The following is a 24,034-nucleotide window of genomic DNA, read 5'->3' as shown; positions in this document are numbered from 1 at the left end:
AATTTCTAAGAATGAGTGCAACATTGGCATAAAGTATTAAGTATACCTTTTCTAAGGGTAGAACATGATAAAAATGTATTAAATACATACATACATCTCTGCCTTTTAGGCACTCAGCAGAAAACAGTCATTTTAATATGTCTAGGATATCCATTTTTCTCCAGACATCCCAACTCGCAGCAGAACTTCTCCCTCCCATATCTATTACAGTTGGCACTAATTTTCTGCATCTGTTTGGTGTAAGCAGAATCCCATGCTTCATTTGTGCTATTTTGGATTGTGACTCATGTCCTCTTGTTCCTTAAAATTATTGTCTCAGGGTTAGATTTCCTGTGAACTTTGCATATTTGGGCTGAGTGGTCGTTTTCTTTCCATTTCCTCTGAAAGATAATGTTTTATTACCCCAAAAAGTGTAAATCCCCTAGATACACAGTTCCAGCTAGAGGAATGCCAGCGAAGGTGACAAGACTCTGGTCTAGCGGAAAGAGCAAGCTCTCTAGACGCAGCCAGGTCTGTGTTCTGATCTAGACTTCACCTTGTCCAGGCTGTGTGGCCATGGGCGAGTCCCTTTCCTTCTCTGAACCTATTTCTTCACCTGTAAAACGGGAAGATACTACGTGGCTGCATACACGTACGGCAACTGAAAGACTCTCCAGTTTATAGTAAAAGTTCAAGATGTGTACCTCTTATTATTTAGGATCATAATTATGCCCCTGATTAGTGTAACCTGGTAATGTCATTGAGACAACATTGTGCTACAATAATGTGTACAAACTAGCACAGTACTTAGGTGCAGAGTAGGCACTCAATAAATGATAGCTATTACTGTTATCATTAATTTATACCTTACTTATCGACACTTTAAGTGTTGTACCGAGTAAGTGTGTGAGGGAAGAGGAAGAAGGAGTAAACCTAATATGGCAATGTCGCCTCTCTTATGATGCGAACAAGGCCAGTCTCAGCTCTCTTGCAAGAGACTGATGATGACAATGACAATGATGGCAATGGCGATGATGATGATGACAATGATGATAGCTGGCATTTACTAAGCGCTTACTCTAAGACAGATGTGGTGTTCGGTACATTCTCTCATTTGTTCCTCCTAACAAACCCGTGAGGTGAATACGAGTATCACCCCCACACCTTAGCTTTTGTCTCCCCAAAGCACACCTTGAGACAAAGATTCAGGTCAAGGAGTTTATGTGGGAGGTAATCTCAGGAGCATGGTGAGACACTGGGAAATGACACACGGGAGGGAGGAGACCAGGAAATGGTGAGATGAGGAGTGAATGCTGCTGTGGGCAACAGGGTTCTAGAAGCACAAATTTCCCAGGGGGTCACTGGAGGTTACAGTAAGTAAGGCCACTTGTACGTCTATTCCTTGAGGCCTAACTATCGGGACATGGTGCCATATAACAGTCATTGATTAGGGAGTATACTATATCCCGGAGAATGGCACGCATCCTCACAGGTATCGTCTCCAATCTGGTACCTCGGCTGTGCATTCAAACCTGTCTCATTGCCCTGATGGTGTGGGACTCGTGACCCCAGCTCATGGGCTCCCTGCCGATATCCTTTGCTGTAAAGTGGATTCATTAGTCTGAAGTGAGAAAATTTTCCTAACAAAGCCCCCCTTTTTGGGTCCAGGTTACAGAGAAGTATCACATTGTGCATCCTTACTACCTATTGTCAGAACTCCCAAAGGAGGGGCTGGCCCCATGGCCGAGTGATTAAGTTCGCGTGTTCCGCTGTGGCAGCCCAGGGTTTCGCTGGTTCGGATCCTGGGAACGGACATGGCACCTCTCATCAGCCATGGTGAGGTGGCATCCCCCGTGCCACAACTAGAAGGACCCACAACTAGGATATACAACTACATGCTGGGGGGATTTGGGGAGAAAAAGCAGACAGAACAAAAAAAAAAGAACTCTCAAAGGGGAATTTAGTTTTGCAAGACTTGAGCAGGTGGCAGGGTGTTAGGAAACAATTGCACAGGTGTCTCTAGTGGGGAAGGAATATGGATGCAAATGAGAGTGGGATGGGCAGAGGGTGTGTGGCTTGATGCTTCATGGTGTTGGTAGATGCTCCTGACATAGGGGGTCCAGAGGAGGGGTGTTACTCATAAAAGAAGAAATCCTGTTACCCAAGAATCCAATTAAAAGAATTTTTGTAACCAGCAGTATTCTTGAGCCAGAGCCAAAGCTAAAGCCAAAAAAGGGAAAGTTTCAGAATCCATTCTAGTATTTTGTTGCAGAAAGGGATCACCTGGTCCTGTTGTTGCATTTTATTAAATAAATGAGAAAAATGAGTTTGGGAAGGTGGAGCCACAGTCAAAGTAGAGCTTATTTCAGGTACTTGGGAGAAAGTTGGGGTGGGAGGAGTTTGTGTAGACATGAAATCGTCAGCTTGAGAGATTGTCTGAATCAGGGGATGAGGTTCACAGAACAGAGGACGAGGATTGAGCAAAGCCCAGCACAGGAGGCTGGGCCAACCAGAATAAAGAATGCTTGGAACACTGAACAGCAAATGCAGATTGTTGTCCCAACTGGGTGCTGTTACAGGGCCTTATCGCACTATTCTTTCTGCTTTGTGCATGTGCAAAACTTTTAATAATTAATAGAAAAGCATGCAGGGTGTGTTTGGTGGGCCAAGTTGAGGTAAACATCTGTCTAACTAAAAATGAGGATGCAGTCTAGTATAGGTTATACAGATCTCCCCAGGGTATTGGGGAAGCCCAGCAGAAGAGCATCTAACCCAGCCTGTGGTCTGGGAAGGATGAGACAGTCTTTCTAGGAGAGGTCAGGACAGAAGCAAGTCTTGAGTGATAGCATGATGAGCAGAAACAGCCTGGCTATGGAATCAGCAAGAAGACCCAGCTTCAAATATCTGTCCCACCACTGACCTGGGATAAGTTATTTAACCTCTGAACTGCATCTGTTAAAGAGAATCCTAACACTTGACTTATATTGTTCAGGTTAGGAGACTGGTGCAGAGATACCAGTTGTGGCTAATGGTGTAAGGGGCTCCTTCAGCACCCACTCCAACTCCTCTGTAGTTTGCCTCCCTGAAAAGTCAGGAACACATTTCCCAATCTCCCTTGTAGCCTGGTTCAACATGTGACCCAGGTCCAGTCAAGCATTTGCACCTTCATAAGAATAGGAGACAAATGTGAGCAACAGGGATGTCCTTGAGCGAGGGAATGTAGCCTTTTGTGGCAATCACAAATATGGAGGCATCCAGTTCTTCTGGAGTAGCTGGGGTAGGGCTTTCGGTGTCCAGTTCCTAGTCTCACAGGGGCCAAGCACCCAGCAGCAGTGATTCTGCTCCAACCATGCCGTGATACAGCCAGGCCTTGCTCTTGACCACCGTGTTCCTGCCTGTGAACCTTCCACATGGGGGTATCCGGCCCTCCCAAAGATTGTGTTGCCTCCTAATATCTGATAATAAACCCATTTCTGCTTAATTAGCAGAGGATTCTGTTTTCTGCCTCTGGGAACACAGGCAGATGCCATTCTTTTTCTCCTGCATCCTCCAATCCAATCTATCGCCAAGTCCCGTTGATGCAATCTTTTCAATCTGCCCACTTCTCTTTCCCCTCTGCTGCTCCCCTGGTTCAGAATACTACCATCTCTTGCCCAGATCCCATCTACAGTCTCCTGGTGGCTCTCTCTGATCCCAATATCACCCCCACTCCAATTCATGCTCCACACTGACACCATAGGCATCTTCCTAAAATGCCTGGATGCACATGACATTCCCTGAGCAAACTCCACTCCCACACACACACACTCTAGGCTTCAGCCATGTGGGATCACTTTCTATTACCAGTGTGTGCAACTGAGATTCATCTCCAGAACTGTATGCATTTGCTCTTTTTACCTGCAACACTCTTCTGTCCCCTTACCAAGAGAACTTCTGTTCTGCTTTCAGGTCTTAGGTTAAGTGTTATCTGCTTCAGGAAGCATTTCTTGACTTCTCAAGTTCAAGTTAGGGGCCCTTGCACTTCTATACTATCTAAAACATATTGTACTTGCTGTTTATTTATCTGGATTCCCTACTAGACAAAAAGCCCTATGAAGGCTGAACTCTTATCTGTTTAATGGATAAGTATGCCTCCAAAATCTGGCACATAGCCTGAGACATTGTGGGCACTCGATAAAAGCTAGTTAGTTGAAGCAAGGCATCAAATGCCCCAGAAAGATCTAATGTACATATAAGGATTGGCCATCATCCATGAGTTTTGGCAGCCTAGAGGTCCCTGATGACCTCAGTAGGGGCAGTTTCAGTGGCGCGGTGGCAGCTGAAGCCAGTTCCCACAAGAGAGAGGAGGAAGTGGATATGGGAAGTCCATTGGTTTATCACACCCTTCTGCACTTCGTTGCTGGCCAAGATGTTCTGATGAGGTCAGTGGGCAGGACAGGCAGTGAAAGCAGGAAGCTATTAGATGCCTGAGATATTGGTGTGAAAAGAACAGTGTCCCAAAGAAGAGCAAAGATGCCAAAGTACCAACTTTAGGCTGAATTCTCCATTAGGCACAGGCAGCACAGAGTCTGGGGCCCCCTATACTTTTGTGGGGTCCACAAAACCATTTAAATATTCTTTTAAAATAAGAACAACAAAAAAAGTGACTATGATCATAATGAATCTATAATAATGAATCCAGTCTGGATTGTATTCATCTTTATACCAACACAGTCATAAATATAGTTTTTAATATTATTTAAGGGGGAAGGGGGCTCCGAAAGCAGAAGTGCCCAGGGCCCAGAGAAGTTGTAGTGCAGACCTGATCAACTTTGCTGACTTTACAATTTAGTCCTGCCTCTGAGATTCATTTGTCAGGAATTAGGTCACCCCCCTTCTTCTCTCAGCCTCTGGATCCCACTGTGGCTCTGACTCACTTGCACTTCCTGAGCTGGCCTAGAGGGGGCAACCGTACCTCTGAGATCTGGCCAATGGTGGTTTGGAAAGGTCTTATCAGAGGCTCCTGATAAGGCCAAAGGGGATACTGTTTTTCATGATTTTCACAAACATATTGGGTTCAGCATTTGAGCATGTCTGTTTCTGTTTCTGTGCCGGGTAAACAAAGTCTACAAGTAAAGATACCGTCTTCCTGGAATTGGTGAGGGAGAGAAGACCCAGCCAAACTTTGCCAACGCAGCACAGCATCTGGAAACAAGAAGTGCTGACTTTGTTCGGTGAAGCAATTAGCAAGTACCACAAATCACTAAATGGATGAAGTAACCCAGGGAAAACAAAACAAGACCCTGGTCAATGATTACTTCTCCTTCAAGGAGAATAAGAGGAACAAAGAAAGCTTAGCAGAAAACATTTTAACTTTCAGACTCCTTGTTCTAAGTAGAGGTCTAATTTGCTTTAGAGAATGCACAGCTTCCAACCAGGGAATCTCTCATCTTTATAAGAATCTCAACATTTTAGAGGAGCTGAAGTTTCTCTGAAGCCTTTGGCGTACTGTGGGGAGGGTGCAGAGGCCAAAACAAGGACTTCGGTCTCCTGAAACTGTTCCTTCGGGAAAACACTTGCAGTCAATACACACCAAGGTCCCAGTTTTCAGGAGATAGAACCAAAAGCAGGCATGCCCTCACCCCACCCCAGTCTATGCCAATAGAGCAAAAGTTCTGTCTGATCTGAGAGTCTGCAGGTAGAGTTTATCACAGTAAGTCATTAAGCCATTCATCTGTTCAATCTCCTTCGAAGCTCCGATGCTGGTGACGTAAATGTGAATAAAACTCCATCCCTCCAGCTTTGTTGGTACTTTTCTTCACAGCCCAAAGTCTTACATAGTTACTTGTTTACTATCTCCATGCCCCCCACCACACTGGCCCCCTTAAAACTATAATCTCCATGAGAGTGGGAACTTTGCTGTTTTGTTCCCTGCTGTGAACTTAGTGACTAAAACAGCGACTGGCATTCCTAGGTAAATATTTGTTGTGTGATTTTGCTGAATGGATGAGTGAATGAATGAAATCATCTTATAATAATTCTTAACCTTGAACAACCTACTAAAAAGAAAAGTCCGTGAGCTCCATTCAAAGCTGTTTTTATTACCATTTTCCGAGAATTTGGTTTGAAAGCATTTATAAAGACATGGTAAAATTAACATGGAAACGCCAATACTTTTCTTTAATAAAAACTCGATATAAATATGGAACAGGGCACTACTGGGCTCTCCATAAACCTCTTACAAGTAATCCACTTTGAGGAATTTGAATTTCACTTCAGCAATTGTTTGAATTTATGTCTTTAGTAACTTCTATATATATATATATATATATATATAGCATTTGCCAGCTCAATAATGCAATTCACCTTTTAGTTGTTTTAAATGTTAGTTCCTTGGAACAAGGCTAGATCCTTTCCTAGGAAAGAATAATCTGTTTGCAATAACCTCTGCACATGTTCAAAGCCTGGTTGGTCTGTATAGACATTTAAAAAGAAAACAGACTTGGGTTCTGAACCGAATCAAACAACTCTCCAGGACTGAGGCATATGGCTTTGTAAGTAATTGGATAGATGGAGTTCAGCCTTAAGAGCAGGAAGTATAGAAAGTTACTAGGTGGAAAGGTTGTCTCTTGATGCCTGGAATTCCACTATTGAAGAGTCGTTCCTTTGGGTCTCAAAAAGCCTCTTGATCTTTTGAGTTTTCCCCTACAAATTTAGGAGAACTAAAATACTCTAAGCCAGTATCTGCTAACCACTGGCCTTGAGGAACCAGACAAAATGAATTAGTGAAGCAGGGGGTTGTATGACAACAGGGAGTTGGGGGGGGGGAGGCACTGTGAACTATAGATGCCTGTGCCACCCAATTTCTAGCCAGTGCAAATTCAGGCTTTATTTACAATGACCCTCTAGCTGGAAGTGGAGAAGGGATGGGAGGTGGTGGTGCTTGAAGCTAAGTTTGCATACCAGTTTATGTAAAACAAACACAATATCCATTGCTCATGTCAAGGAGTCGGGACAAAGTACTGATGGAAACTATATAGGAAGAATAATTAAAGCTCCCCAAAGCTCTATCTTGGTGCCATTCCTGGCTCAGGTCCGTTGTTGCCCTGTGAGAATTGGGCAAAGTATTGTCAGAGCAGTTGTATTTTCTAAACAACTGGAAATCCCAATTTGTGTGGGAAATGTCCTGGTAGTGGCGGTGGTGGTTTAGATCAGATAGTCAAATGGCTTGTTAGAGAAGGTGACATCTGAGTACAGTCTTGAGGAAAGTGAGAGAGTGAGCCACAAGGTAACAGGGTAAGAGTCTTTTGGGAAGAGGAGAGAAGTGCATGGACCTGTAGCAGGACTATACTTGAGAGTCAGCAAGTGGCCATTGTGTCTAGAATGGGACAAGTGGGGAGAAGAGTTGATGGTGACTAGGACAGAGGAGAAGCAAGAGGGCAGAGCATGAAGGTCTCTGAAGACCATCATGGGAGTGGCATGTGAAGCCACTGGAGGAGGGCTTTGACCACAAGAGTAGCATAAGCCAAACTGGGTTGTAAAGAGATTGTTCTGGCTGATGCTGTGGGGAGAATAGTTTATAAAGGAGCAAGAGGAGAGGAAGAGAAACAAATCAGAAGACATATTGGTTTGGATGAAGTTCTGCGGTGACTGTGTTACCCAAGTAACAGTAACTTTAAATAGAAGTTGGTTTCTCTCTCACTCATAAGTCCGGAAGTCTGAATCTAGAGGTAGATGTATTTATCAAGTCCTAGGGACTCAAAACCCTTCCAACTCGGTGTTCTAAGGACTCACCTAGGGCATGAATGCAGTTAGGAAAGTGTAAACATGAGAATCCTCCCTGTGGGCTAGGAAGGCATCTGTGTACCAGGAAGCAGGATGAGGAAAAGATAAAGAAGCTACAAAGGGTACAGTACTACTGTCTCTTAAGGAAGATTCCCAGAAGTTCCACAAACATTTCTGTTTACATCCCCTTGGCTACACTAAGCTTGAAGAAATGTTAGGGAATCTACATTCTGAAAGACCCAGTGCCCAGTTAAAAATTCTATTAGTAAAGAAGGAGAGGATATAGATGTTGAGAGGGAATGAACAATTTTGACCACAGATACTATTGTAGTAATCTGGGTGAGAGATGATGGTGATGGGGGTGATGAGAAGTGGTCAGTTTCTAGATTTAGTTTGAGGTAGAGGCAAGAGGATATGCTGATGCACTGGTTGAAGGGTGTTAGGGAACAAGAATAGTCAAGGATGCTGAAGTTTTGGCTTAAGCAACTGAAAAATGGACCTACTTTTATTGAGCAGGCTTAAGGATAATCATGTGTTTGAATTTTGGGAAAGTTAATTTTGACGCCCACGTGAAGCTGTCAGGAAGGCAGTTGGATATACAAGCCTGGGGTTAAAAGGAGATATCTGGCTTAGAAACAGAAACTTGGGATCTGTCTGCATAGACATGGTGTTAAAAGCTATGAAACTTGACAAAATCGCCTAGAGGATGAGCATAGATAGGAAAGAGTAAACACAAGATACTGAGCCTGAGGCCGTCCAACATTCAGAGGTTGGGGAGTTGGAGGAGTGACTAGCAAGGAGGACAAAGAACAAAGAGAGTGGGGTCCTTGGAAGCCAAGAAAATAAGGCATCTCAAAAAGGAATCATAGTATCAAATGCTGCTGACAGTTGAGTAGTATGAAGATTAGTAATTGACCATGGATTTGGCAATATGAAGATCACCTGTGATCTTGATGCGAGCTGTTTGAACAAAATGGTGAGGAAGAAAGCCTGTTTAGAGTGGGTTCAAGAGAGAATGAAATGAGTGAAAGGAAGAGAGTGAATATAGGCAATTTTTTCAGGGATACATAAAAAATCTAGCAAAGAAATGAGATGGTAGTTGAAAGATGGTTTTTCAACAATTTTTTTTGTGTTTCAAAATGAGATACATTGCAGCATGTTCTGTGGGTTGATGGGAAACATCCAACGTAGAGGCAAATTTTGATGATGCAGGAGAGAAAAGAGAGAGTTGGAGTAAGATCCTTCAGTAGATGAAAGGAAATGGTGCCCAGTGCACATATGGAACTTTTGGCTTTAGAAAGGAGCACAGACAATTTGCCCAAGAGGGAAGGCAAATTACATGGGAACAGATGCAGGTAGGCAGTAGAGGCGATGGTGGGAGCTAATGGAAATTCTCCCCTAATTACTTCTGTTTTCTTGTTGAAATAGAATTTAAACTCATCAGCTGAGAGTGAGGAGGAGGGTGGAGGAAACGGCGATTTGTGGAGAGAAAAGAAAATATGAAATAGCCCTGTAAGAGATTGGATGTGTGAATGAACCATGGAACTGTAATGACGTTTCTGGGCAGCACCGTGGATTTATTTCTCAGTGGTCATGAATTTAAAGTGTGTGAGTGTGACAATACATAGCAGAGCTGGGGATAACCAGAGAGACAGAGAGAGAGAGAGAGCAGTGGTAGGGGAGGGAGAGAAGAGATTGAGTGCATTTATTCAAGGGAGTCATAAGAAATAAAAAGAGACCATACAATCTAATCTGGTCATGAAGGGATGGGATGCTGATGAGGGACAGTGTAAAGGCCTTGGATTCAATGGATCAACCATAGCCTGTCTTAGAAAAGTTGGCAAATTGTGCAAAAACAGACATTGCTTCTTTTTAACTTGATGTGTTCGAGTATGCTAGCCTGCAGTTAAAAGAAAACCCAAATTTCAGTGTCTTAAAAAACAAAAAACCATTATGATGGGATTCAAGCTGATGTCAGCTCTCCTCCATACATTTAAGAATTCAGGTTGATGGTGGCTCTGCCAACTTCAACATGTGACATCTGGGTTATCCAAAGCCTTGCCACATCAGTCAGCCAGGAGGGAAAAAGGGCACAGAGGGACAAGCGTGAGAGGCTTTTCTGGGCTATGGTTGGGAGTGGCATGTATCATGTCAATCATATTCCACTGAAGAGAACTTAGCGACTTTCTTGCAGAAAGGACTGAGAAATGAAGTCTAACTGTGCGCCCAGATAGGAGGGGAGAATGGATTTTAGTAGACATCTAGCAATTTCTCTCATTAGCCCCTTCAGCCACCATCACCCCTTACATAAAACATACTCGTATACTCATTAGAGGAGAAAACCCCAAATTTCATCCAACTAATAAATCTGTCTCAAAGTCTAGGATCTCCCGGTAATGCTCAGACCTCTCCCTCAGGTCCAGATATGGTTCCTCAAGGTCTAGGACCCTTTCAACTAAAAGACAAGTTACCTGTGCTTCATCTGCCCACTCATCATACAAAAGTGGACAGGATAACTGCGATAAAAAATCCCAAAGCAGTCTTTGGGCCACAGCAGTGATGGAATCCTGTTGGGGAAGTATCACGAAGATCCCCAGCCCCCAGAGGAAAATGCCTTGATAGACTCTCAGTGCGCCCTCTGCAAAGAACTTTCTTGGCCATTGTTCTCAGTGACCCTAGGCTCTGCCCTCCTGGAGAATATCCTTGTCCATTATCCCCATGACCACATATGAGGTGGATATTGGGGAGCATGTTGTCAGGAGTTGTATATCTTTCAGAGCCCACTTTCTGCTGGTGCGTGAGAGTAATTTTACAGATGCAAGCTTGTGGTTTCTTGGCAATACAGTTTTCTGAAAAACTTGATAGGCTTCTGACCTACTTGTGTCTACTCAGTTTCATGTAGTAGTAAATAAGCCCCAAATTATTTTCTAGACCCGTTCTAAAGTCTGCTTTTCTTGCTCAACCCATTAATCTCACCCTCATGGAATCTACATTGACATCTGAAAGGACAGGCTTGGGTAAAGCAAAGCAACATCCTTGATAATATCTTTGCCACTGGGCTGGTTCTCCTTTTTTGTTTTCTTTGACCTACAAAGTTATCTGCTAGTATTTGAGGTCCAGAAACCACCGATTTTCCCAGCCCTGAATTTTTAACGTTTTTTAACTCATTTTTTCTTCAGCTGGCAAACTAGTCGATTCTAGCCTGAGTTCACCTTTTTCTTGCAACACTTTGCCAAAAGCAATAAATAGCAGCCAACATATACTAATATTCTTGCTCTTTCCAGTTGCTTTCCCTAGAGCTACAGACTTAATAGGCTCTGGGTTTGCCTTCCAAGATCACAAGTGACACTTTTATTGGGTTTTGTTCCATAGATAATATGGGGCTCTAGCTGTCTAGCCTCTGATAGCCATTTTCTTCCCTCCTCCAGTCTGAATGCTAAGCTAATAGCACACACTTTACATGTGTGTTTTGGCGCTCACTTTCAGGTCCTGATTTCCATATTTATTAGGGAAGATGGTAAACAAAAAGACTGCTAAAATTCAATGCCTTAAATAAATATGTGCTCCTAGCCCATGGTGGGAGTTGAGGTCAGCAGCAGCAGTGGCATAGTTTCTCCGGGATTCAGGTGTGATGGTGAGTCTGCCATTTTTCATGCATGGCTGCCAAGGTTTCCTTATGGTCATCTTCTCAGTCTGCTAGAAAGAGGAAAGTCCGTGGAGCATGAGTGGGAGAGTTTAATGAACTAGGCCTGCAGGGGTGCATATTATTTTTGTTCACATTTCATTGGTGAGAACTTAGTCACGTGAAACAATTGCAAGGGAGATAGGGAAATCTACTCCATCCATGGATCCGGGAAGGAGGAAAGAGTGGATTTTGGTGTCCAGCTGTGGTTTCTGTTGCACACAGTACTAAAGAGAAGAACAAAGAGGGGACTAATTCTTCCCATAGGATGGCCTAATAACTGTGGAGTGTCATTATCACACTGGAAGAATTAGGGGAGGTCCTAAGATTTGTAGAAGGAGCCAAAGGCTAAAGGAAGGGATTTTGGGGGCATCAATGACTGGAATTAATTATAATGAGTGCCTAATACAGATAAAACTCCATTCAATTTGATCTGATTTGCAGCAATGGAAATAGATGAGAACTATCTTTTCAAGGTTGTTAGTTTTTCTTTTTCTAGAAGTTGCTATTTCCTTTGTTTTGAGAAGACCCCAAGATAAGATTTCAGAAAAACAAAAAATCACAACAGGGAAGCTACTTTTTTTTCTCTGAAGAAGATTAGCCCTGAGCTAACATCTGTGCCAATCTTCCTCTGTTTTATCTCTGGGTCGTGGCCACAGCATAGCTGATGAGTGGCGTAGGTCTGCACCTGGAATCTGGGCCCATGAACCCAGGCCTCCAAAGCAGAAGCACTGAACTTAACCACTATGCCGTGGGGCTGGCTCGAGGGAAGCTATTTTAAAGGGGAAAAACAGTGCACCGTACATCTCAATTTATATTTCAGAATAAAACTATAATGCTTTGCTTATGACATGAATTAAGGTCAGCCTTAACCAGAGTATGCTTTTGAAGAGCTAAAGAAATGGTTTTTCCCTAACTATATAACTGGACTCAAATGGTGGCATCCTCTAAGTGGAGTTATATTTATACTGAATAACCCAGACTTTGGGAAATACACCAAGGGCCGGCTGTTATGATCCCTTTGCTGCCCTGAGGTCAGATTACACCCTGTGAATGGAGGTGAAATTTCCATGAAAGAAAATAGATGTTCCCACTGTCAATCATTCTGGAGCAGGGTTGAATGAGTACGCTTTATTCTGGGGAAGGAGCAGAGCTCTCCTCTTACTGATGCGAAAGGGTGGGGAGGTAGAAGGTTAAAGAGGCTTAGGTATTTGTGCTGGATTTGAACTAGTTTTTCTCTCCTGGAACCCAGCAAGAGCTAGATAGGAATGCAAAGCTTAGATTTTGGCTTGTGATCCCCCAAAATAACTAGTTTTAGTAGCACTTTGTCGTGTTTTGAATGGTAGTGCTATTATCCCATAAGTACCCAACAAAGATTTTTTAAACTTTTTTCATTGTAAAATGAAACACAGATACAGAAAACTCTGATACAAAATTATACTTTAATCAATTATTAAAAGGCAAATACTCTTGTAACCACCACGTGGTCAAGAAATAGAACTTTGCCAGCCACCTTAGAAGTCCTCCGTATACCGGATCCCCCTTTCCTAAAAGTAACCACTATCTTGATTTTCATTGTAATCGCTTCTGTTTTTGAAGAGATCATTTGACACCCAATTGTGCATCCATAAATGCTGTAGTTTAATTTTTTCAGTTTTTAGAGTCACCTTTTAAGTGTCTTTTAATGTAAAATTTCTCCCCATTCCCCTTTTACCCCTTGTAAAGTATTTGTTGAAGAACCTAGGTTCTTTGACCTGCAGAGACTCCCATAACCTGGGTCTTGCTGATTATACCATCATAGCGTAGTTTCATGTGTTCCTCTGTGCTCTGTATTTCCTGTAAATGGGTAGTTGCAACAGATTCAGATTGGTTTGTTTGTTTGTTTTGGCGGGATTATAGGGGATATTATGTTCTTTCATCAGGGACATAGGCTATCTAGTTGTTTCTCTTTTTGTGATGTTAGCAGCTGTTCCAGATCTATGAATTACGCAGGGGCTGCAAAATGGGGATTTCATTTCTTCTTAATTTATTAACTGGAATCTTTCTTTGAAGTGTCACTTGCTCTCATCTACTTGTTGGCTATCAAGATAAAACTCATATAGGAAAGACAGGATGAGTGCTTGATTCTTTCCTCTTCATTAGTTTTCAAGATAATGAGTTGGTTTCCCGAATTCTTCTCCAAATATCATCAATTGTTTTATAAGGATAACTATAAATTCATGGATTTAAACATTTTTGATATGTAGCAATCCTTTGCAGTTAATATCCTTATTAAAAATCAAATTGCCTATTTTGGGTCTTAGGAGTCTCTTCGGGTTGGTTCCTTTTGACATGACCCTTATGACATAACAAGTGTTCCAAGATCATCTTGTATATTTCCTGCCAGATGTGAAACTAGTCACATCTCCAAGAAGCCCTCATTTCAAATCATATTCTGGGTGTTAAGGATGATCAATGTTACTGAGTTGGGTCCTTGTTTCCAGAAATTGTCAGTGGACAGATCTAGGACAGACCCAGTGACACTGAGCACCCCTTGTACCAGGATTGTGATATTGAAATGAGGGCTTCTTGAATGTATATACACACATATATTCTCAAATTTAAATTTGAATTGTATCAGTATTAACTCACTCAATTCAAATTTAGGACAACTGAGTTTTTACTTAACTTCTTCTAGCGTACATCTGTCTCTTCATTCTTCCATACTAAGAATCCTGGTTCTCTAGAACACGGGGGATGATAGAGTTAGAATAGGCCATAATTATATGAATTTGTTTTATCCTACACTATATACACAATGTTTATCTCACAATATCAATATCAAAACTACCCCCCCAAAGGATTATTGAAAACAATTTTAAAAATTTTGTGTATGCCATCTCCATTTTTCCCTCCACCTTTTTTGCTTATACTGTAATTACATTGTCATAGCATATTACTATTGCGTACTATAATCTTGCCTTTTAAACATTCATTTCAACTAAGTTCTATAAGTAACTATATACCAGTATTCATGCTGATGTCTCTAGACATGTTGTGTGTCTGAAGTTTGTTCTTTAGTAGATTCAAAAAAGGGTTAAGGGAAAAATATTCCCTGAATTCTTAGATTTGGAGCCTTTGATATGGAAAGTCAGTTTGGCTGGTTATAAAAGCTTTGGCTCACATTCTTTCTCCTTATCACCTTCAATATATTACTTCATTTTCTTCTGGAGCATTGTTTTTGAAAAGTCTGATGACAGTCTAATTTTCTTTCTCTAACAGGTCACTTGATCATCTTCTCTAGATGCTCACAAATAAATGTGGTTAAATACAAGAGTTTGTTCTTAGCTCTACTTTGGGAATTATAAAATAAGATCATGTCCAAGCTTGCAGAGAATCTGAGGAGGATATGAAATTCATTACGAGGTGGTGAGAGAGGATCTACCTGGCTTTGGAGAAGCAGTGGTTCAGAACACAGGCTGCAGGAGCCAGTGAATGAGCCCCTCAATAGAGAGTCATTTACATCTATACATTCCTTAGAGAGTTCCAAAAATTTACTGGAAAGTCAAACCCTAGAGAAGAATAGATTTCAGATAGTCCCTACAACAAACCTAGTAATCCTTATATCTTGAATACCAAAGAAAATAAAATATTATTTTGCAGTCATAGACTGCTGAGTCTGCTAATACGCTTGGGATACATTTTAATGGGTTTGGCAAAGTGATTAGAAATGAATGCAAATGTGCACTCTATATCAGTCTTGATTAATAAGGCTATATGATAAAATAGAGGCAGGCTTCATTCACAATAGTAAGCAAAAAAAAAAAGTTTTTAAAGAAGTAATCCAAGATTTCTGATTCTAGGAAGCTGGTGGATCAAGTTAGTACAAAAATTTGAATAACATGCAGAAATTCAGGAATTTTATATGATACATAGTAATTTTAAAAAAACATGCTTACTGACTTCATGTGAAAGAAAGAAATTCTGTAGGGGTAAGAAATAAATAAAAAACCAGAACTATAAGTTCAGATAATGTTACAGAGAGGTTCTAACAATTCTTTAAAGGACAAATAATGTTCATGTTATACAAACTGGATTACAAAGTAGAAAAAGAGGGAAAAATCTTCATCTCATTTTATGCCATATGCTAATCTCTATAGATGCAAAGAAAGTATTCATAATAATACTATTAATTACTAATGCTAATACTAATTCATAATAGAAACTTATATCAAATTTCTTTAACCTGAGAAAGGAAATTACTAAAAAGCCAAGAGCAAATATTATACTTAATGGTGAAAACTGACAAGGATATTTTCTATGCAAGTTTTATTCAACATTTTTCAAGAAGTCCTCGTTAGCACAATAATGTACGAAAATAGATAGAAGTTAAAAGAATAAATGAAGAAGAATCAAATTTTCATTATTTGTTAGCAAAATTAATATCTACATAGAAAACTAAAGGAATTTAAAGACAAACAACTAGAACTAGTTTGACTTCATCAAAGTTGCTAGATACCAGATTACCTTATGAAAAATGAATTCATTCCGATACATCAACAACAAGCAATTAAAGGATAAATTTTTAAAGTGCCATTTACAGTATCAAAAATTGGTAAGTGACAAAATACAGAAGTGACCTAGGACTAAATCTAATGTAGATGCCTAAGATCTTTATGGAGAGTATTATTAAACTTTAGTGAAGGACATAAAAGAAGATTCACATAAAATAGGAATATATGCTAATTTTCTGGATGAAAACTCAGAAATTTGGAAAAATTCCCAAAATTTATCTGTTAAATTCAATGCAATTCCAATTAACATCTCAACAGGGTTTCCTCACGGAACTTGATAAATTGATGCTAAAATTCCAGTGGAAATATGATGGGCCAAGAAAAAAAATTTTGAAGAAGAAAAATTAATAAGGGGAGGGAAATTTGCCTTACCAGATACAAAGATTTATTGTAAAACTATATAGTAACTAACACAGTGTGGTTAATGGTGCAGGCACAAAAGATCAATAAAAGAGAAGAGACAGTGTAGATGTGGACTCAGGTACACACCAGGATTAAGAAATATGGGGAAAGCAGCATTGCAGAGTGAAGGAGAGAGAGCTTTCCAATAAACGGTGCCCCAAAATTGGCTTCTCATGTGAAAAAATATAAAAATATAAGTTGAGTGTTACCACACACACACTACTCATTAAAGTAAATTTCAGGCAGTGTTCTGAGTATTAATCACAGACTCCCCACCTGAGGAAGTGGCATACTTATCATCTACCTGACGATTTATAATTGGCCATGTGAAGAAATGAGGCAAAGAGTGTCCCAGGCTGAAGGACCAGCGTTTGCCCTGATGCAGAAAGGAGCGAGGCATGATGGAGGGGGCCACTGTGATGGAAACTTAGGGAATGGGGCTAAGTGGCCAGAGCTGAGATTTGATATAGTGTTAGCATCAATTCAGACCACAGAGTTCTTGTGGGTCATGTTATGAGCTTTAGAATCTATCCTAAGAGCAAGAGAAGCCAAGAAAGCTTTCTGTGAGACAAGTCCTAATCAGACTTTTAAACGCTCCCTCTAGCTGCTGTGTGAAGAATAGATAAGAAGCAGGAGTGGACATGCAAACACCACACTGGAGTTTATATCAGTTGTCCAGGGGCTTGAATTACAGAGGAGGCTATGGTATTATGAGAGTAGACATTTTAGAACAATATACCTAAAATGGGAAAAGGTCACATGAAGAAAAATGTATTTTGTTACAGTTCTTCCCATAATTTCATAAGGAAGGTAAGAGTCTCAAGTGAAATGAATCTTCCAAACATTGTTAAGGCCAACAAAAATGGCCTGCTCCTTTACATTCGGAGCTAAGGATCAAGGAAGGTGATGGGCCTTGTCTTTGGGTGGAAGAGAGGAGAGATGAAGGAGAGAATGCTAGAATAGCCGAAAGAGATTTGTTCAAATTACATGCATTCTGGCCACCCCAACCTTCCAATTCAGACATCAGAAATTCTATTAGGGGGACAAAATTGGGTGAATTATGGAGAATTTACTATCACAGGATATGGAAATCCTATCATATTGTTGGCTTACTACATCTAAGAAAAGCTATTCTGACTATTCTCGGGAGACGGGAGGAAGTGTATTGCATTTGTAAAGAATGAGCTCTTCACAACCTCCCCCCAAATACTTGCTTTATTGTGAGATCTCAAGTAGTCCTTGAAGAAGTGAAGGCCAGGGGGACAGAAGGTGGTAAACTTCGAGTCAGGGACAGTTGCAAGGGTAATAGAGAGGACTGAGCATGAAGGACCACGGCCCTGGCCACCATGGCTGAGTGCAGGAACATCATGGCTGGACTCACAAGTGAACGGCCAGAGCAGGACAGCAACATCATGTAGACACTCAGGGCCTGGACTCCTCACCATTTTTCCAGCATTGTGTAACCTCCAAAGGAGCAAGGGAAGGAGCCCCAGGAGTGCCTGAAGCTTTCTCAAACTAAGCATCTTGCTATCCCTATCCCCAGGCCCACTGAGAAACATGGCCTCTTTCTTAAGAAGGGAACTTTCCTAAGAAGGCCCTTTTTGAAGATTCTGAACTCTCCAAGATTTCCCCTAGTAACTTTGGAATGCTTATACTTATTATCATACGCTTATCCAGGTACAACTAGGTTCCATCTGAAAGATACCTTTGGGATCACCTAACCGTCACTTTACAGACGAGACAACTGAGCATTTGCCCAATGTCACACAGAAAGAGTGTGGACTAGAATTCAGGTCTCCTGCCTCCCACTCCAGAACTGTATCCATCATATACTTTCTACCTGAGTAAAGGTAACTTGACCCAGAGGCACAATCTATTTCTAACCTCCTGCTATTAAACGTTAACTGCTTCTAGGTTTGCATTCAATTTATGGAGTCACATAGTGAATGTACAACAGAGGAAATTCAGCAGGATGAATTCTTTACTTTCAGGCTCCCTACTGTTCTCACGCATATTACTCCAACTCTCAAAACAGAATTTGAGTTTCAAGGAGTCAGTGAAATAAACCCTGCAGAGCCGTTACATCATGTACGTCTATTGGGGGATGAACATCCACAGAAAACATGATGCCTCTGGCAGATTAACAGTTTGTTTTGAAAAAGGCTTGTTTCTAGAAAAAGATATTGAAAGGGAAAATAACTTGCTTTTTTTTTTTTGAGGAAGATTGGCCCTGAGCTAACATCTGTTGCCAATCTTTCTCTTTTTTCCTTCTCCCCAAAACCCCAGTACACAGTTACATATCTTAGCTGTAAGTCCTTCTAGCTCTTCTATGTGGGACGCTGCCACAGCATGGCTTGACGTGTGGTACATAGGTCTGCACTCAGGATCTGAACCTTTGAACCCCAGTCTTCAGAAGTGGAGTGCACAAACCTAACCATCACACCACCAGGCCAGCCCCTCTTGCTTTTGTTTTTGATTGAAAAAGAAGGCAAATTTAAAATGTATTAGTGTGTGTCCTTAGATATTTGTGTCTCCGGTCATTACTTGCAAAAATATCCATGTGTCACCAGTCATTCATACATAGGCCTGTGGGAGTATTTTCCACAATGACTCTCAGGGAATTTAGGTCTTTGAGATATTTCCTGAGAACATGCAGATAGAGCTACAGCCATGCCTCCCCTCTTGGAGCATCATCATAGTCATTTACATACTAAAGGCTTTGGAAGGCCTTTCATTTAGACTGATTCCCAGACTTCTTTGACCATGGAACCCTTGTTAATTTTTTTCATTACGCATCCTTAGAACTCAAGTTCTACAGAATACCCTTTGGGAAGTGCTGGTTCAAGATTACTCTCCAGAAGCTTAACACTCTGGAGGGGCATTTTTGGTAACAATGGCTCTCTGTGGAACTTTATAAATGTAGCTTTAGCTGTGAGCCTATCACCAAAGTAAACTCTTGACATCAGCAGACTTTCTTTTGTCACAAGGCGACAGTATCTGTCAACTTTTTTTCCAACTCCTAAATGTCTAAATTATTCTTAATGAATATTAGCCATTACCGTGGTTGAGATCCAGACCTCAGCAGAGCCATTCTTGTCCCTCCAGCTTCTGCTTTCATGCTTCCCAGATCACCTGGGCAGAAACCTTAGCGCTTATGCTTGTCAACAAGAAGTCTACCCCAAGCACTGGGAGTTCCGTCTGTGGAAGGTTTGGAGCCTCACAGCAGCTTCTTTGCCCTTTTTCCTTTCCCATCTCTCTTCTTTGTGTTCTTTTCCCCAATCCCTCAAAGGCCATCTAATTTCTTTCTTTGTCATATGCATGCGATTTTAGAAACTACTCTGGGTGTGCCCTTGAGAGGACTCACCTTTTACCCCAAGCAGTTTATCAAAGTATTTCTACCAAATTAATGGAAGACTCCAGGTAAAATTCTGATTACATTTCCCATATCTTTGTTATTGAAACTACATACATATATAGAGGAAAGACGCCAAGAATAGTGCTTGCGCAATAACTGTAAGTTCCTCTCTCCCTCTATTGGTCTTTCAGAAGTGCCGAAATCAACCCTGGCTGCACGTTACAACCATGTGAGAAGCTTCTAAAGTACAATTATCTGGGCCCAACTTTTAGAGATTCTGATTTAAATGGTAGGGTCCAGCAATTTTTAAAGCATCCCAGACAATTCAATCGTACATATTCGGGTAGAGTTTCACTGATTTAGAACATGGAAGCAATGAAAGTGAAAAATGCCATCAGCTACCAAATTATCAGAGAGAAGAAATGTTGAAATATTCCACAGGGAGCGAATACACCTGATCACCCACAGCAGCTATGCAGCTATCCACCTGATCATCCACAGCTCTTCACACACAGCTTTCCTTCTAGATGCTCAGAAAAGTGTGACAACATAGTAATTTATCCTTGCTCCTACCCATTGAACTCCAAGCTTGTGAGAATGACAAAATAAATCTAGAATATTTAGGCACTTTTCTCATGGCTGTCATTAATATGATGTCACAGTTAAAAATTTACAAACAGGGGTGAGTATTTGACCAGCTTCCACGCACTTAGTGCAGGGCACTAGTAACTACCACCAGAGGTTGAAAATCCTGTCCTGATGGTTTGATTTCTAGGGCCACTCCTGATACCAACCAAGGGAGTCTGGGCTCCCTTGGAAGCACAGCTTAAAGCCAATGGCAAGGAGAAAGTAGAAGGGACGTAAGGAGAATCAATATGAGGATTTGTTAGCAAGCAGACTGCCACTAGGTGTGACTGATTGCTCACTCTGTGGGTCCACCCCCTGAGAAGACATAAAAACTGCATCTCAGCACCTTCCATTGGTCAAGGAAGAGATAGAAAATCACCCAGCGGGAAATTGATGAGCAGTAAACTTAGGCATCCTCTTTGTATAGATGACTGGTCTAGAGTCTGGAAGGAACAGGATTGGAAAAGTAGTGACAAGACAGTCTAGGGAAGAGGTATGGAGACTGACCTGTAGGAATGGACAGGACGCATGCAGATATTATTGCCTGCTGGAGAACATCCACTGCAGAGGGTTCTTTGAATAACCAGTGGGAAAAGATGACTCATCCTGTTTGCGTAAGCCAATCTCTCTTGCTGATTGCCTCTGTGCTGGACAATGGCCCAAGAACAGAGTGGTCATGTGGCAGAGACAGAGGCTTGCATGGGCTCCCTCTGATCTAGTTAATGCCACTCTTCAATGTCCAACCTGCCAGCAGCAGAGATCCAGGAGATCAGCCAGCCTTTTGGTAGCAGATTGATTACAATAGACATCTTCCACTCTGCAGAGACAGAAATTTTTCCTTACAGGAATTGATACTTAATCTGAATATAGGTTTGCTATCTATAGAGTTTACACATAGTTGCACTGTAACAATTATGGTCCAGCAAAGTCAAGGCAAATAAAGCTTCAGCCTCCTCAAAGATGCAGTTCAAGTCACCCCAAGAGGACACCAATCCAGACCAGTGTCCTCTTGCACGCTGAGACAAGAATAATCTTCCTAAAGCACAAATTTGATCATGTCATTCACTTGCTTAAAACTTTTTAATGGCTACTTATTGACCTTAATATAAAAGTCCAAATTATTTATCTTGCTAAGAGATTCTCTAAGATTTAACTTCTGTTTCTTTCCATCCTGTATCTTTTGCTACTTCCTCTCTCACAGTCAGCTCCAACAACACTGAACTACTTTCATTTCCTTAAAATGGAACCAGGCCTTTGCACATGCTGTTCCTCAGCCTGAAACTCCCTCCCCCACTTGCCTAATGCCTACTCAGCTTTCATGACTCCAGCCTTTCCTGGACGCTCCAAGACTGAACTAATTGTGGTCATGCCCACCCTCCCTTCTTAATTAACTCTCACTGTTGTTAGAGCTGTCGAGTCAATTCTGACTCCTAGCGACCCTGGTCCAGCAGAGAGGAACCCTGCTCACTCTTTCTGGACGATCCTCTCGTGTTTCTGGTGCTATATCAGGCAATGCTCTGCTGCTATTCACATGGTTTTCATGGCCAAATTTTTGAGAAGTGGGTGGCCAGGTCCTTCTCCTTAGTCTGTCTAGCCAGGCAGCTCCACTGAAACCTGTCCATCATGTGTGACTCTGCTGGTATTTGAAACACTGGTGGCATAGTTCTCATGCTGCCACATGGGTGGTGTGGTTCTCTGACAGGGAAATGAACCTGGGCTGCGGTGGTGAGAGCTCGGCATCCTAACCACTAGACCACCTGGGCTGGCTAACTCTACTGTAACAGTCACTATATGCATTGTTTGCCTCTAGATTCCCTGTTAGACTATTATAACTTTCCCAATACTCCTAGAATCCAGCAAAAATTAGACACTTGACAAAAATTCATTGATAGAATTAACAAATGAATCGAATGTTTTTCTTTTCTTTCTATTTATTCACGATCCTTTATAATATCATTTAAAAAGATGTGTACATTTCTTTTCTCATACACTTCTTCAATGTACTTAATAAAATGAAATGGAATATGAACAGCATGAAATTGACAGGAAAATTAACCAAGGGTAGTTTACATCATTGGGCTTAACCTCTTACAGTAGCATATAAGAAAATAGGTTAAATTCCATATACAATTCTCAATCATTTAGCATTCTCCTACTACAGTTTTATACTTAAAAAATCCTGTGTTCTATTTTTATGATAACAGTGTATTGCAAAGCTGAACATTGCAACTTCTTGACCATTTATCTCACTGATAGCCTTGAATTTTATGCGATAGCATAATAATTAGAATTTAGACTTCACAGTGACTGATAGAGAATAGCAATTTGACCTGGCTGTTCCCTTCTCAGCTGTTAAAAAGGGTCTTCAGGAGAGAGCGGCAGTCTTTTCCCAGTAAAGCATCTGCAATATGTCTATGATATGTGCAGTCATGAGCCACATGATGTTTTGGTCAACGACCAACTACATATACAGTGGTGGTCCCATAAGATTAGAGGCATAGCCTAGGTGTGTAGCAGGCTATACCATCTAGGTGTGTGTAAGCACACTCTATGATGTTCGCCTATGAAATTGCCTAATGATGCATTTCTTAGAATGTATCCCTGTTGTTAAGCGATGTATGACTGTATACAAGTATCTCCTGAAGTTAGAGGAGTGACACTCCCTTTGCATCTTGACTCAAGTAAGACTACTCCTCAACAGGGATCAATCAGGTTTTACTGAAAGAGAGAAAGAAAGCCAGCCTGCTAGAACAATATGGAAACTGATAGGCTATGCAGGATGGTGGTTAGGGTCACAGGCTTTGAACTCAGACATTGGGTTCACATTCTTGTTCTGCTTTTAGCCTCTCTAAGCTTCAGTCCTTTCGTGTACAATGGAGGTAAAATTACTTCATTAAGATTGTTGGGGAAATTAAGTAAAGTATTGATGTAGAGTTCTCAATACATAGTATACTGGCAATGCACTCATGGCAGCTATCACTGAATTCCCAGGAAACTGGGACAATAAGGGAATCTGATCAAAAGTCTTCCAAAGCAGAATATTAGAGAGGGGTGGGGGGTGGAGGAGCAAGGGGGAGTTGAGAGGGGACAAAGGGAGTGGCCATTTTTTCTACCATAAATTTTATCAAACCACAGCTTTCAATCCGGGGTTTGGAAATCTAAGCAATCATCCTAGGACCCAGCAGTGCAGAAATAAATTGTGGTAAGCCTGATTATATTATGCAAAACATTCTCAGTGAACTGCAGGAGAGAGATAGCAGGAAGATCCATGGCTGATGCATTACTTTTAAAGGATTTTCATAACTCACTGGGACACACAGGGATGTTTTGTGCTTTTGCCTACTCATAAATAGATAATAAGCACAGTGACTCACTTGTCAGGGAGAAAACTCGATTAGCTTTTTTTTTTTTTTTTAGCAATAAGCAGAATCATAGTAAATCATTTCCTTACTGCAAGCCTGGAGTAAACTGGAGGTTAATTTATCATTAATTCATTTCAACTTTCATATAGAAAAAACACTGCCACAAAATGGAATGAGTCAAATGGCTTTAGAACGTTTCTTGATGTAAGAATTACAAAAATTCATGCCTATAAAGAAAACATGTATATATATACATATATATTTTTATGGTGAGGAAGATTGGCCCTGACCTAACATCTGTTGCCAATCT

At 41.2% G+C, this 24,034-nt stretch overlaps 1 protein-coding gene across 1 annotated transcript in view; it reads right to left on the bottom strand.

Annotated features, from left to right (window-relative positions):
* Positions 1-24,034, bottom strand: part of GPR65 (G protein-coupled receptor 65) — a 122,179-nt gene that overhangs the window by 75,863 nt on the left and 22,282 nt on the right. The window contains exon 3 of the mRNA XM_070514159.1: positions 20,870-21,179. The gene's annotated coding sequence lies outside the window, so the exon portion shown is untranslated. The remainder of the gene's footprint in view (positions 1-20,869; positions 21,180-24,034) is intronic.

This window comes from Equus asinus, chromosome 7, assembly GCF_041296235.1.
Source record: "Equus asinus isolate D_3611 breed Donkey chromosome 7, EquAss-T2T_v2, whole genome shotgun sequence".
Taxonomy (NCBI): domain Eukaryota; kingdom Metazoa; phylum Chordata; class Mammalia; order Perissodactyla; family Equidae; genus Equus; species Equus asinus.
The sequence above is the reverse complement of the archived record's forward strand: the minus strand, read 5'-3'. Positions and strand labels throughout refer to the sequence as shown.